At 38.6% G+C, this 11,311-nt stretch overlaps 1 long non-coding RNA gene across 6 annotated transcripts in view; it reads right to left on the reverse strand.

Moving 5' to 3' along the window:
• LOC121500545 overlaps nt 1-8,989 on the reverse strand; it is a 29,076-nt gene extending 20,087 nt beyond the window's left edge. For 2 of the 6 annotated variants that reach the window (XR_005990413.1, XR_005990412.1), the window contains exons 1-2: nt 8,333-8,950; nt 5,026-5,111 (exon numbers count right to left, since the gene is read on the reverse strand). This is a non-coding gene — a long non-coding RNA (uncharacterized LOC121500545). Of the gene's footprint in view, nt 1-338; nt 476-4,411; nt 5,112-8,332 lie in introns of those variants that run through there. The other 4 variants (XR_005990414.1, XR_005990410.1, XR_005990409.1 and 1 more) reach the window with 4 other exon arrangements.
• Between the last annotated feature and the right edge of the window lie 2,322 nt (nt 8,990-11,311).

The raw sequence follows: 11,311 nt of genomic DNA on the forward strand, positions 1-11,311 counted from the left end.
AAAGGGAAACACCAATCTCCACAGACTGGATTGTATCTTTCCAAAATTCATTTATCGAGACTCTAACCCTCAACGTAACTGTATTTAGAGATAGTATCTTTAGGAGATAATTAAAGTTCAATGAAGTCATAGGAGTAGAGCCCTGATCTGATAGGATTGGTAGCCCTACAAGAAGAAAGGGAGAGCTCTCTGTCCTCCCCATATACCACAAAGAAAAGGCCATGTGAGGGTGTGAGGGTGCAGCAAGAAGGTGGCCATCTGCAAGCCAGGAAAAGAGTTCTCACTGGAAACCAAACACTGCTGAAACCTTGATCGTGGACTTTCTGGTCTCCAGAACTGTGGGAAAAGAAATTCCTGTTGTTTAAGCCACATAGTCTATGGTATTTTGTTATGGCAGGACGAGCAGAGCAATGGACCAGCCAAGGAGAGCTGCGATTTGGGTTCCCCTTCATAGCTGAGATCATTTCCCTGGTACCTGCAACATAACATTCCTTATCTCAGTCTGGGGATTCACTTTTTACCTCCCACACTTATAGACAGTCCACCTTAGGGCTTAATCCTGAATCTTTTGATTGTTCCTCTCTATTCACTACTTCATTGGTACCTGAACTTTAGTACACATAGGAAATACCAAGGAGCTTGTTAAAAAACAAATTCCTATGCTCTACACACAGAAATCTTCATTTAGACGATCTGGAGTGAGACCTGTAGTGATTCAAGAAACCTTGAGACCACACTCTGGAAAACACTGCTTTTTTTTTTTTTTTAGAAATCTTACATTGTCATATAATTTCGATGAATATATTACTCCTCTAGCCCTTTTATTTGTCCAGGTCTCCAATCTTTCATCTCTGTTCAATAAACTTTATTAAACATCTTAATAATCATTAAAACATCTATTATCACTTGCATTTTAAAGTAAAACCAAACTCTTCGGGACACTTAGTCATTTTGGTAGATAAAACCGTGTTTCTCATAGTTCATACAGTCATACAGCAAATTTACTTAAGTCTCTGATCCAGTACTGAAAATACGGTGGTGAACAAAACAGACAATAAATTCTGCATTGACAGAGCTTACATTCTAGTTTTGGGAGAAGAAGAAAAACACAAAGCAATTTTTTTTTAATTTTTTTAAAAAATTTTTATTTATTTATGATAGTCACAGAGAGAGAGAGGCAGAGACACAAGCAGAGGGAGAAGCAGGCTCCATGCACCGGAAGCCTGATGTGGGACTTGATCCCGGGTCTCCAGGATCGCGCCCTGGGCCAAAGGCAGGCGCCAAACCACTGCGCCACCCAGGGATCCCCCACAAAGCAATTTTTAAAAGATTTTATTTATTTTATGGAGAGACAGAGAGCACAAGCAGGGAGAAGCAGGATCCCTCATTGAGGAGCCAGACATAGAGCTCCATCTCAGGATCCCAGGATCATGACCTGAGCTGAAGACAGACAACTAACCTACTGAGCCAACCAGGTGCCCCTTAAAACAATTTCTAATGATAAATGTTATGAAGAAAATAAACAAATTGATAATGCCCTGGCAGATAGGAAGTGTCTACCTCTAAGGAGGTGACACTTGACCTGAGATTTGAAAGATGCAAATCAGCCAACCATGTGAACACTTTAGGAAAGAACTTTCAGGCAGATGGAACATAAGTTCAATGGTCTTGAGACAGGAAGAAGTTCACCATATTTGATTTCAGAAAGGTGGTAGTTAAGCCGCAAGCACAGTAGTCAAAGGGGGAGTGGTATGAAATGAGGTAACAAGTAAGCAAGGACCAGACAATGTAAAACTATAAAACCAGCTTCATGTTTAAAGACTTGGGATTTCATCCTAAGTATAGTGGGAAGCAACTGGGTAGTTTTAAGCAGGGAGTGTCAAAGTCTGATTTGTATTTTTAAAAAGCCATATGGCTGTGTTTTGTGGGGAAGAGATTGTATAAGGGTAAAAGCAGAAGTAGAGAATCCAGTTAGATGGTTCCTACAGTATTTTGGGTAAGAGATTCAAGTGGTTTGGATTAGGGCAGAGCTTCTCAACTCTGTCCCTGATGCCATTTGGGGTTGCATCATTATTCTTTGTTGTGAAGAGTTTTCATATGCATATAGGATATTTAACTACATTTCTGGCCTCTATCGATTAGATTCCAAGTTGCTTTTTTTTTTTTTTAGGAAAATGAGAGAAAAATAAAAAATTACAGAGAATAAACCCAAGTGGCCTATGAGAATAATAACAATTTCAGAAAGAAGATAAAATGGAGGAGAGGAAACAAAAAATTGGAAAATGTGTCGGAGCTGAACAAAAAAGAACTCTCTAAATTGAAAGAACCTACTAACTGCTAAAAAAGATAAAATTTAAAAAATCTCTATGCCTGGATACATCATGGTGAAATTTTCAAGAGGCATTATCAAATGCTTCCAAGAGAAAAAAATGATTACAAAGACAGATTTAGACTAGCATCAGTGTTTTTATCAACACTGAATGCTAGGATATATTGAACAAGATCTTCAGAGTTCTCAGGGCAAACTATTTTAAACCTAGAATTCTATATTCAGCTAAGTTATCAGAAAACAGGTGGGCAAAATCAAGTCTTGCAGAGATTCAGAAGGTTTATTTTCCACACCTTTTCTGAGCAGTTACTTGAGTATTTACTTCAGCAAAATGAGACTGAACAGCAAGGAAGCAGAAGGATACAAATTTGTGGAAAACCCTAGAGGTTCAAAAAGAAAAGTAAAATCTCAGGAAAAAGCTGTGCAAAGGACTAAAAAGGAATTGGCCCAATTTAGAAGAAAATACTGATGGGTCCCAGTAAATATGTTGCTGAGAATTAGTTAATACTAGCAACGTTTTTCAAGAAACATGACTCTAGACCTCAAGAAAAATATAACCCAAGTGTGTAACTAGGACTTGCAGTGAGCAGTAGTTACAAAGTTACAATAATATAAATGTTCTTTTTCTTGGTTTTCAACTTTTAAATTCCGTCCATAGAAGGAAATATGGCTATTTTCATCAGAGCTACAGAATAAAAAGTAATTTATCCAATTACAATGCCACAAATATTAAGTTACAACTTACAAAACAGGGAAGGAAAAAGGGGAAAAAATGTAGAGGGAAAGGTAAGAGTACTGATATCCTCTTACAAAGTAAGAAATATTGATGAGATTTGTGGGGATAAGAAATATGTGATTAAATATATTGTTTAAGATTATAAAAGCAAGTAAGCAATAGAGGAAATTATTTATTCATGAGAGACACAGAGAGAGAGGCAGAGAGAAAAGCAGGCTCCCCGTGGGGAGCCTGATGCAGGACTCGATCCCAGGACCCTGGGATCACAATCTTTGCTTTCATTTCTCTGAGATAAACATATAAAAGGGGAATTTCTGTATTACATGGCAAATGTATGTTTACCTTTATTATAAGAAACTCAACAGCTGTTCTCCAGAGTGGCTGTGTACTACTTTGCACCTCCATAGCAATGTATGAATGTCCCAGTTTCTCCACATCTTTTCTGGCAGTTAGTATTGTTATTTTTTTATTTTATCCATTCTAATGGTGTGTACGATTTCTTGTGGTTTTAATTTTCATTTCCCTAATGATTAATGATGCTGAATATCTTCATGTGCTTATTTGCCATCCATCTTCTTTAGTGAAGTGTCTGTTCAAACCTGGCCCTTTTTCATTGAGTTGTTTTCTAGTTAGGTTTTGAAAATTCTTTAAATATTCCAGATACAAGTCTTTGTTATATATATACCTTGTCTTTCATTCTCTTTGTAATCTCCTTTTTGTAGCAAAGATTTTAATTTTGGAAAAGTCCAATCTAACAAATTTTCCCTTTATAGACAGTGCTTTTGGTGTTGTATTTAAGAACTCTTTGCCTAATCCAAAGTCTCAAAGAAAAATTTCTCCTGTTTTCCTTAAGAGTTTCATATTTTTAGCTCTTACTTTTAGGTCTATGATTCATTTTGAGTTCATTTCTATAGGTGATATGGGATGTAGGTCAAGATTCATTTTTCACAGGTGGATATCCAGTTTTTCCAGCACCATGTACTGAAAGGGCTGTCCTTTCTTCATTCATACATTTGCACCTCTGTCAAAATCAGTTAGCCAAATTTTGTGGGTCTGTTTCTGGACTCTATTCTATTCCTCTGGTCTATGTGTCTATCCTTTCACCAATATCACATTGTCTTGATTACTATAGCTTCATAATATCTTTTCAGCATAAAGATCCTGCACATATTTTGTTAGGTTTATACCTAAGTATTTCATTTGTGGAAAAGAGTAGTGGGTCATTTTCTAATTGTTCATTTCTAGTGTATGATTATTGTATGTTAACCTTTTATCCTGCACCCTGCTAAGTTCACAGACCTTTTTGCAGATTTCTTGAGATTTACTACATAGGCAATTACATCTTCTGAAAATCAGGAAAAATTTATTTCTTTCCAATCAGAATGCCTTTTATTTTTCTTCCTTACTGCAATTACGAGGACTTCAGTAAAATATTGAGTATGAGTAGTGAAAATGTACATCTTCACTGGGTTTCCAATCTTGGGAGTAGAGAGCATTCAGTCCTGCACCACTAAGTGTGATGTTGGCTCTAGGTTTTGTGGATACCTTTTTATCAGATTCCCTTTTATTTTTAGATTGCTGAGTTGGTTTTCTTTTTTAACATTAATGAGATATGAAGACAGCTACATACTCTTCTAAAATTTATGTCCACATTTTGTTTGCTGCCTGTAACAATGCACATTTTTAAAAGTAGGCTCCACCCCCAGTGTGAAGCCCAATGCAGGGCTTGAACACAATGACCCTGAGATCAAGACCTAAGCCAAGATCAAGAGTCAAATGTTTAATGCATCCAAAAATGCATAATTTTTAAGATCGAAAGAAATCAATGCCATCTCTTGGAGAGACTAAGACCCTGTTAAATGCTACCACCCTTCCTTCCTCTTCACTATCTGTCATTTCAGCAATGTAGTCTCTTTGAAAGTGTAGGAGTAGGGATGCTGAATTGCAGGAGCAGTCTTACTTGGAAAGCCAAAATCAGGTCAGGCAAAGCTCAACTGTTCCAGGATCCCCAACCAGAGTCCTCTTGTGAAGTCACACTGGCCAGTCCTGTGGATAACAGATGGTGGTCATTTCTACAGTTTTAAGGAATAGCTCTCTAGATGATCTCTAAGTGGATTAGGTTAATTTTTGGGCTCAAAATGTTGATTTTTCCTCATCTTGGTTGAACCAAATTTTTACTATTTCTTTAAGAACACAAATAAAACCTCTTGGGTTTGTGTTGCTGTTTTTTTTTTTTTTTTAAGATTTTATTTATTTATTCATGAGAGACACAGAGAAAGACAGGCAGAGACACACGCAGAGGGAGAAGCAGGCTCCATGCAGGGAGCCTGACGTGGGACTCCTGTGGCTCAGGACCACACTCTGAGCCAAAGGCAGACACTCAACCGCTGAGCCACCCAGGCGTCCCTGTGTTGCTGAGCTTTAAAAAATCACAGATATTGAATTTTGTTAAGTGCTTTTTTTTCATCTGTTCATAGGATCATGTCATTTTTCTTGTTTAGTTTGTTAATGTGGTAGATTACACTAACTGATTTTCAAATATTGAACAAGCCTTGAATTCCTGAGATAATGACACTTGATCACAAACTATTTTTCTTCTGACATACTGCTGGATTCAATCTGCCAATTTTTTTTTTTTTTTTGATGATTCTTGCATCTTTGTTCATGAGAGATACTGATTTGGTTTTATTTTCTATATTGTTTTTATCTAGTTTTGGTCTCAGGTAATTTGGGCTTCATAAAATGAGTTGCGAAGTCTTTCTTCTACTAGAAAAGCTTGTGCAGAACTATCATTTTATCTTTAAATGTTTGATAAAATTCACCAGTGACGTTATATGGGCCTGGACTTCACCCTTTCTTTAGATTTTCTTTTTTTTAAAGGCTCTATACCCAGCATGGAGACTGACAAGGGGCTTGAACTCATGACCCTGAGATCAAGACCTGAACTGAGATCAAGAGTTGGATGCTTAACTAACTGAGCCACACAGGTGCTCCTAGATTTTTAAATATAAATTAAAATTTAATAGTTACAATATTATTCAGCTTATCTGTTTCTTCTTGGATACATTCTGGTAGCTTTGGTAGTGGTCTGTTTCATCTGAGCTGTTGAATTTACAAGTATGTAGTTGTGCCTCTTTTAATATTCTTTGGGTCAATAGTGACATCTCCTCTTAGAGCATGTATGCTATAGGAATGACCTAGTGCAATAAACAGCTGAAGACAAAGCAGAGAAGGTACATACTGCAGCTGTACAGACCTCAAATCTTATTATTGACTCCTTCATGTCTTTCAATTCCATAGCCAGTCAGGTACCACATCCTTTTCATTTGTCCTTGCCAAGACTTCTTGCAGTTTCTCTCCATTCCCTATACTGCTTGGCACAGCCCTGTAATATCTCCTAAACGATCTATCTAAATTATTCCACTAGCTGCCTAATCAGTCTTACTGCTTTTGCCCACTGTAATTCATCCTTCACACTCCTGCCAGACTCTATGTCTTAACTTCCAATGGTTTCACTCTGCCTGCAAGATAAGGACCCTCCACATCTGGTTTAGTGTTGCCTTTTGAGTTGTAGTTCATTTCATTTTCCTAAATCAGGGGTCTTTAACATGCAGGCTTTGGAAGGGAGGGGCAGGTCACGAATCTCCTAAAATCTGAGTATAGAATGTTATATGAATGGGAACTTTATTTCCAGAGCAAGGCTACAACCATTATCAGATGTTCAAAGTGGAAAAAATGTGCTAAGAAAAGCCTTCAACCTAACCTTTGTTTCTATAACATATCAAGAATACAATATATATATTATTATATATATATATATATATATATGAGTACACTATATAGCCTCTCCAACAGTTCCCACATCAGTAGTGATCACTCCTTTTCCTGAACTTAAGATTCACACAACTTTAATGATCTAGCCTAACCTTAACGTTTTACAGATGAGGACACAATCCAGCATTCAACAAACTTGTCCAAAGTGGCTGCAGTAGAACTTATCTGCACAACTGAGGGCTGATGTGCTACTTCATTGGTCTTTTTATGAATAAATTTCATATTTCTCCTTGAGGTCAGGAACTAAACCTCAGAGTTCTTTGAAGCTCCAATTATCTTTACTGTCTTACCTAAACTAGCTGCTCCAATGTTTGCTGAGAACAGTGATGAGGATACGACACTCATGCAAAGGCAAAGGGGTGGTTAGCAGTGGGTAAGGAGTACATTTTTAAGGACATTTGGGAGGGGGATGCAAAATATTAAGCTCAGATATCTTATAAAATGTAACATTCAGGGGTCTGTGTGAGGAGAGTTCTGAGGGTTCCTAGGCAGAGGTCAAATTTCCACAAACAGGGATGCTCTAGACAGCATTCACAACAAATTCCTCAGAAGCAACCAAATACCTCGGGATGCCTAGGTATTTGGTAGAGAAAGGATAACAGCACCTGCTTTGGAGTCAGCTACACAATGGATTCAAATGTCAACACCATATCCAAGCCATGTCACTGTTGCAAGGTTACAGGATTCTTGTCTCGTGGGGTGAGATGAGTGTGAAATGGATCAAAGTGTGAAATGAAGTAAAAGTTTATTAACTGAAGGTGAGAAAGGAAAAATGGAGCTCTCTAGAGTGAGATGGGTCTTGAATGAGTCACCACTGAGGGTTTTTATGGTTGTTTTCTTTTTTTTTTTAATAGAAAACTGACCAGGGAACTTGGTACCTATCTCACCTGTAACATTTAAGACCAAGAAGGCGGATTTGTCAGTATTACGAAAATATCTCATCTACGTTTAGAACAAAGGAAGTGGATTTGTTATGTCACCTTCCCTCTGATTAACATCTTGCCTATAACACTTCTCCGCATCTGGGATTTCTGTGGGCCCGGCTGGGTAGCCCCGGCTGGGTAGCGCCCTACCTAACCTGGCCTGCCCCTGACTCATCACCTTGAGCAAACTATTTAACTTTTCCGTGCTCCAGTTTTGACATTTGTTTCTACCTCAGGACTGTTGTGATGTTTTTATTTTATTTTATTTTTTAAGATTTTACTTATATGAGAGAGAGAGTGAGAGCCAGAGAGATCACAGAGGGGAGAGGCAGAAGGAGAAGCAGACTCGCTGCTGAGCACAGAGCCTGCTGTGGGGCTTGAGCCCAGGACCCGAAGATCATATGACCTGAGCCCAAGGCAGGTGCTTCAGCAACTGTGAGCCACCCAGGCTTTTAAATGACATAAGGCCTGGGAAGAGCCTAGGTCCGCGTCTTGCCCTCAAGGCATTACCTTCGCGACCTGTTCGTTGTTGCTAATATTTCGTGAGAAGACGAGATTTTGGAAGGTGCTGTGCTGAGAGGGATGGTGCTTGGTGGAGATTTTCGTCGGAAGACGAGAGATTCCGCAGCGGACAGGTAAGGGAGAGTCGGAGACGTGGGGGGAGGTGACATTTCCACGGTGGTGTCCCTGCAGGCCCCGGCACAGGGGCAGCGGGAGGCAGAGCTGGAGGGACCACGAACACCCCCTCCACCGTGGAGGTAGGAGAGGCCGGCGGCGGGTTACGGTGAATGAAGCTCAGGAAACGTCCCCTCTTCCGGGGGAACCTGGAGAGCCGGAAGCGGCTCACCTGTGTAGAGGCGGACGGCCGGGAGAGACTTCACGGGGGGCTGGGAGGGGGCGAGGAAGGCGGGAAGAATACCCAACGCGGTCCCTTTGCAGCCACAGCCCCCGCTGCGACCATCACGTACCGGAGCCTCCAGGGCAGGCGACCATCCAGGGCGAGCTCCACCGACCGCCGGCCCGCGGCCGCGGAGGAACCCAGGCGGCCATCACCGCGCAGCCGCACGCGGGAAATCGCGCTATCGCGAGACTGCGGCTCCCGGCCGGCGACGCCCCGCCCACGACGCAGAGAGGGGCGGGGCCACGGGCCGCTTCCGGTCGCGCGCGACGTGGGGCGCCCCGAGCGTCGGGGCCGAGCTCCGCCCCGGGTGGGCGCCACAGGGCAGCGCTTTTCCGGCGTTTGTGTGGGATCCCATTTCAGTTTCTGTAATGGATTGTCGCCAATTGTCTGCGGTTTCCTGGGATTTGTTTTCCCGCAGAGGAGGTTGCCCAGGTTTGGTGTCAGCACCGCGGTGCGATCTCCCGTCCGTCCGGCGCTGTGGGTATTTCTCCGTCCGTCCGAGCCTCCCCTCGGTCAGCTGAGCTCGTGCAAGCTCCTGCGTGCTCGGCACATTTCTTTGGAGCCCCCCCCCCCCCCGGCACGTGCATTGCTCTTTTGGTTGGTTGGTTCTTCCGCGTGGACATTGATTGTTCCCTCGGATACGTGGGGTTTGGGGGTGTGGGTCTGTGAGGTCGCCCCGCCGAAGCTCTGCGTGTTTCTCTCGGATTCTGGAAGTAAGAATTCAGCCGTGAGTGACCTTGGTGGATTCCCCCAAGAATCCAGCTAGCCTCAGGCCGTGCAGCTTTCTTTCCAGGAGTTACTTGGATTTGCATCGACCTTTCCCTTCGTGGTGTTTTCTGAAGGTTCAAGGCGGTTACTTAAAAAAATATATATATATAAAAATATATATAAATATAAATCTAGAATATATTACATTTATATATAATATAGTATTAAATTATATATAATATAAATTTATTCTATAAATATAAATATATATTTATATATAACATAATATATTCATATTATTTATAAATATATAAATAATACATTAAATTTATATAAAATATATAAGAATATATTAAATTGATACATAAAATAAATTTATTCTATAATTATAACAAATTTATATGATTTATATTATAAATATATAGATAATACATTAAATTTATATAAAATATGTAGTATATTAAATTTATATATAATATAAACTTATTCTATAATTATAACATAAATTTATATATGGTTTATATTTATATTATTTATTATACATTAAATTTATATAAAATATATATATTAAATTTATATATAATATAAATTTATTCTATAATTATAACAAATTTATATGTATATAACTTAGGTTTATATTATTTATAAATATATAGATAACACATTAAATTTATATAAAATATGTAATATATTAAATTTATACATAATATAAATTCTATAATTATAAATATATATACATAATTTGTATTTATATTTATAAATATATAAATAATACATTAAACTTATATAAAACATATAATATATTAAATTTCTATATATTTATATATAATTTATATTTATATTATTTATAAATATATAAATAATACATTAAATTTATATAAAATTTGTAATATATTAAATTTATATATAATACAAATTTATAATTATAACATAAATTTATATATAATTCATATTTATATTTATAAATATATAAATACATTAAATTTATATAAAATATATAATATATTAAATTTATATATAATATAAATTTATATAATTATAACAAATTTGTATATATAATTTGTATTTATATTATTTATGAATATATAAATAATACATTAAACTTATATAAAACATATATTAAATTTATATATATTTATATATAATTTATATTTATATTACTTACAAATATATAAATAATACATTAAATTTATATATATATTTTTTTCCCTAGAAAAGTATCACTTTTCTTTACACTTTCAAATGTTTTGGTATTAAACTGTCTCTGTGTTCCTGAGCGTGCTGTGAAGGCACACGCAGGGGTTGTGTCTCTCCACGATGTCAGCTTTATTCAGTCATAAATCTAGGTCAGCATAATCATAAAGCAGGTGCAGGATTCCAGATTCAGTGACGTTTCACTGACGATTAACTTGGCTTCTTCTGTGGCACACGGAGTAGAACACAAGACAAGTCACACAGCAAAGGTAACACGGGGGAGCAGGGGGTAGGCAGTTCACCAGACTCTTTAAGTCTGAAGGCTGTGGGCGCGCAGTTGAGTTGAGACCTTGGTCGGGTCCAGGTCACCTCTTGGCACTTGAAGGGTCTCAGTTCCGTTCAGAGATGAATGTTCCAGAGCCTTCGGCAGCAGCTTTCTTAAGTGGTAAGACACAGAGGGGTCAGTGTCTGGAGAGTCTGACCGTTTGCTGCAAAAACCCTCCCTTTTATTTATTTTTTATTTTTTTAAAGATTTTATTTATTTATGAGAGACACAGGCAGAGGGAGAAGCGGGCTCCATGCAGGGAGCCCGATGTGGGACTCGATCCCGGGTCTCCAGGATCATGCCCTGCGCTTAAGGTGGCGCTAAACCGCTGAGCCACCCAGGCTGCCCCAAATCCTCCCTT

Source organism: Vulpes lagopus, chromosome 1 (assembly GCF_018345385.1).
Source record: "Vulpes lagopus strain Blue_001 chromosome 1, ASM1834538v1, whole genome shotgun sequence".
Classification (NCBI taxonomy): Eukaryota; Metazoa; Chordata; class Mammalia; order Carnivora; family Canidae; genus Vulpes; species Vulpes lagopus.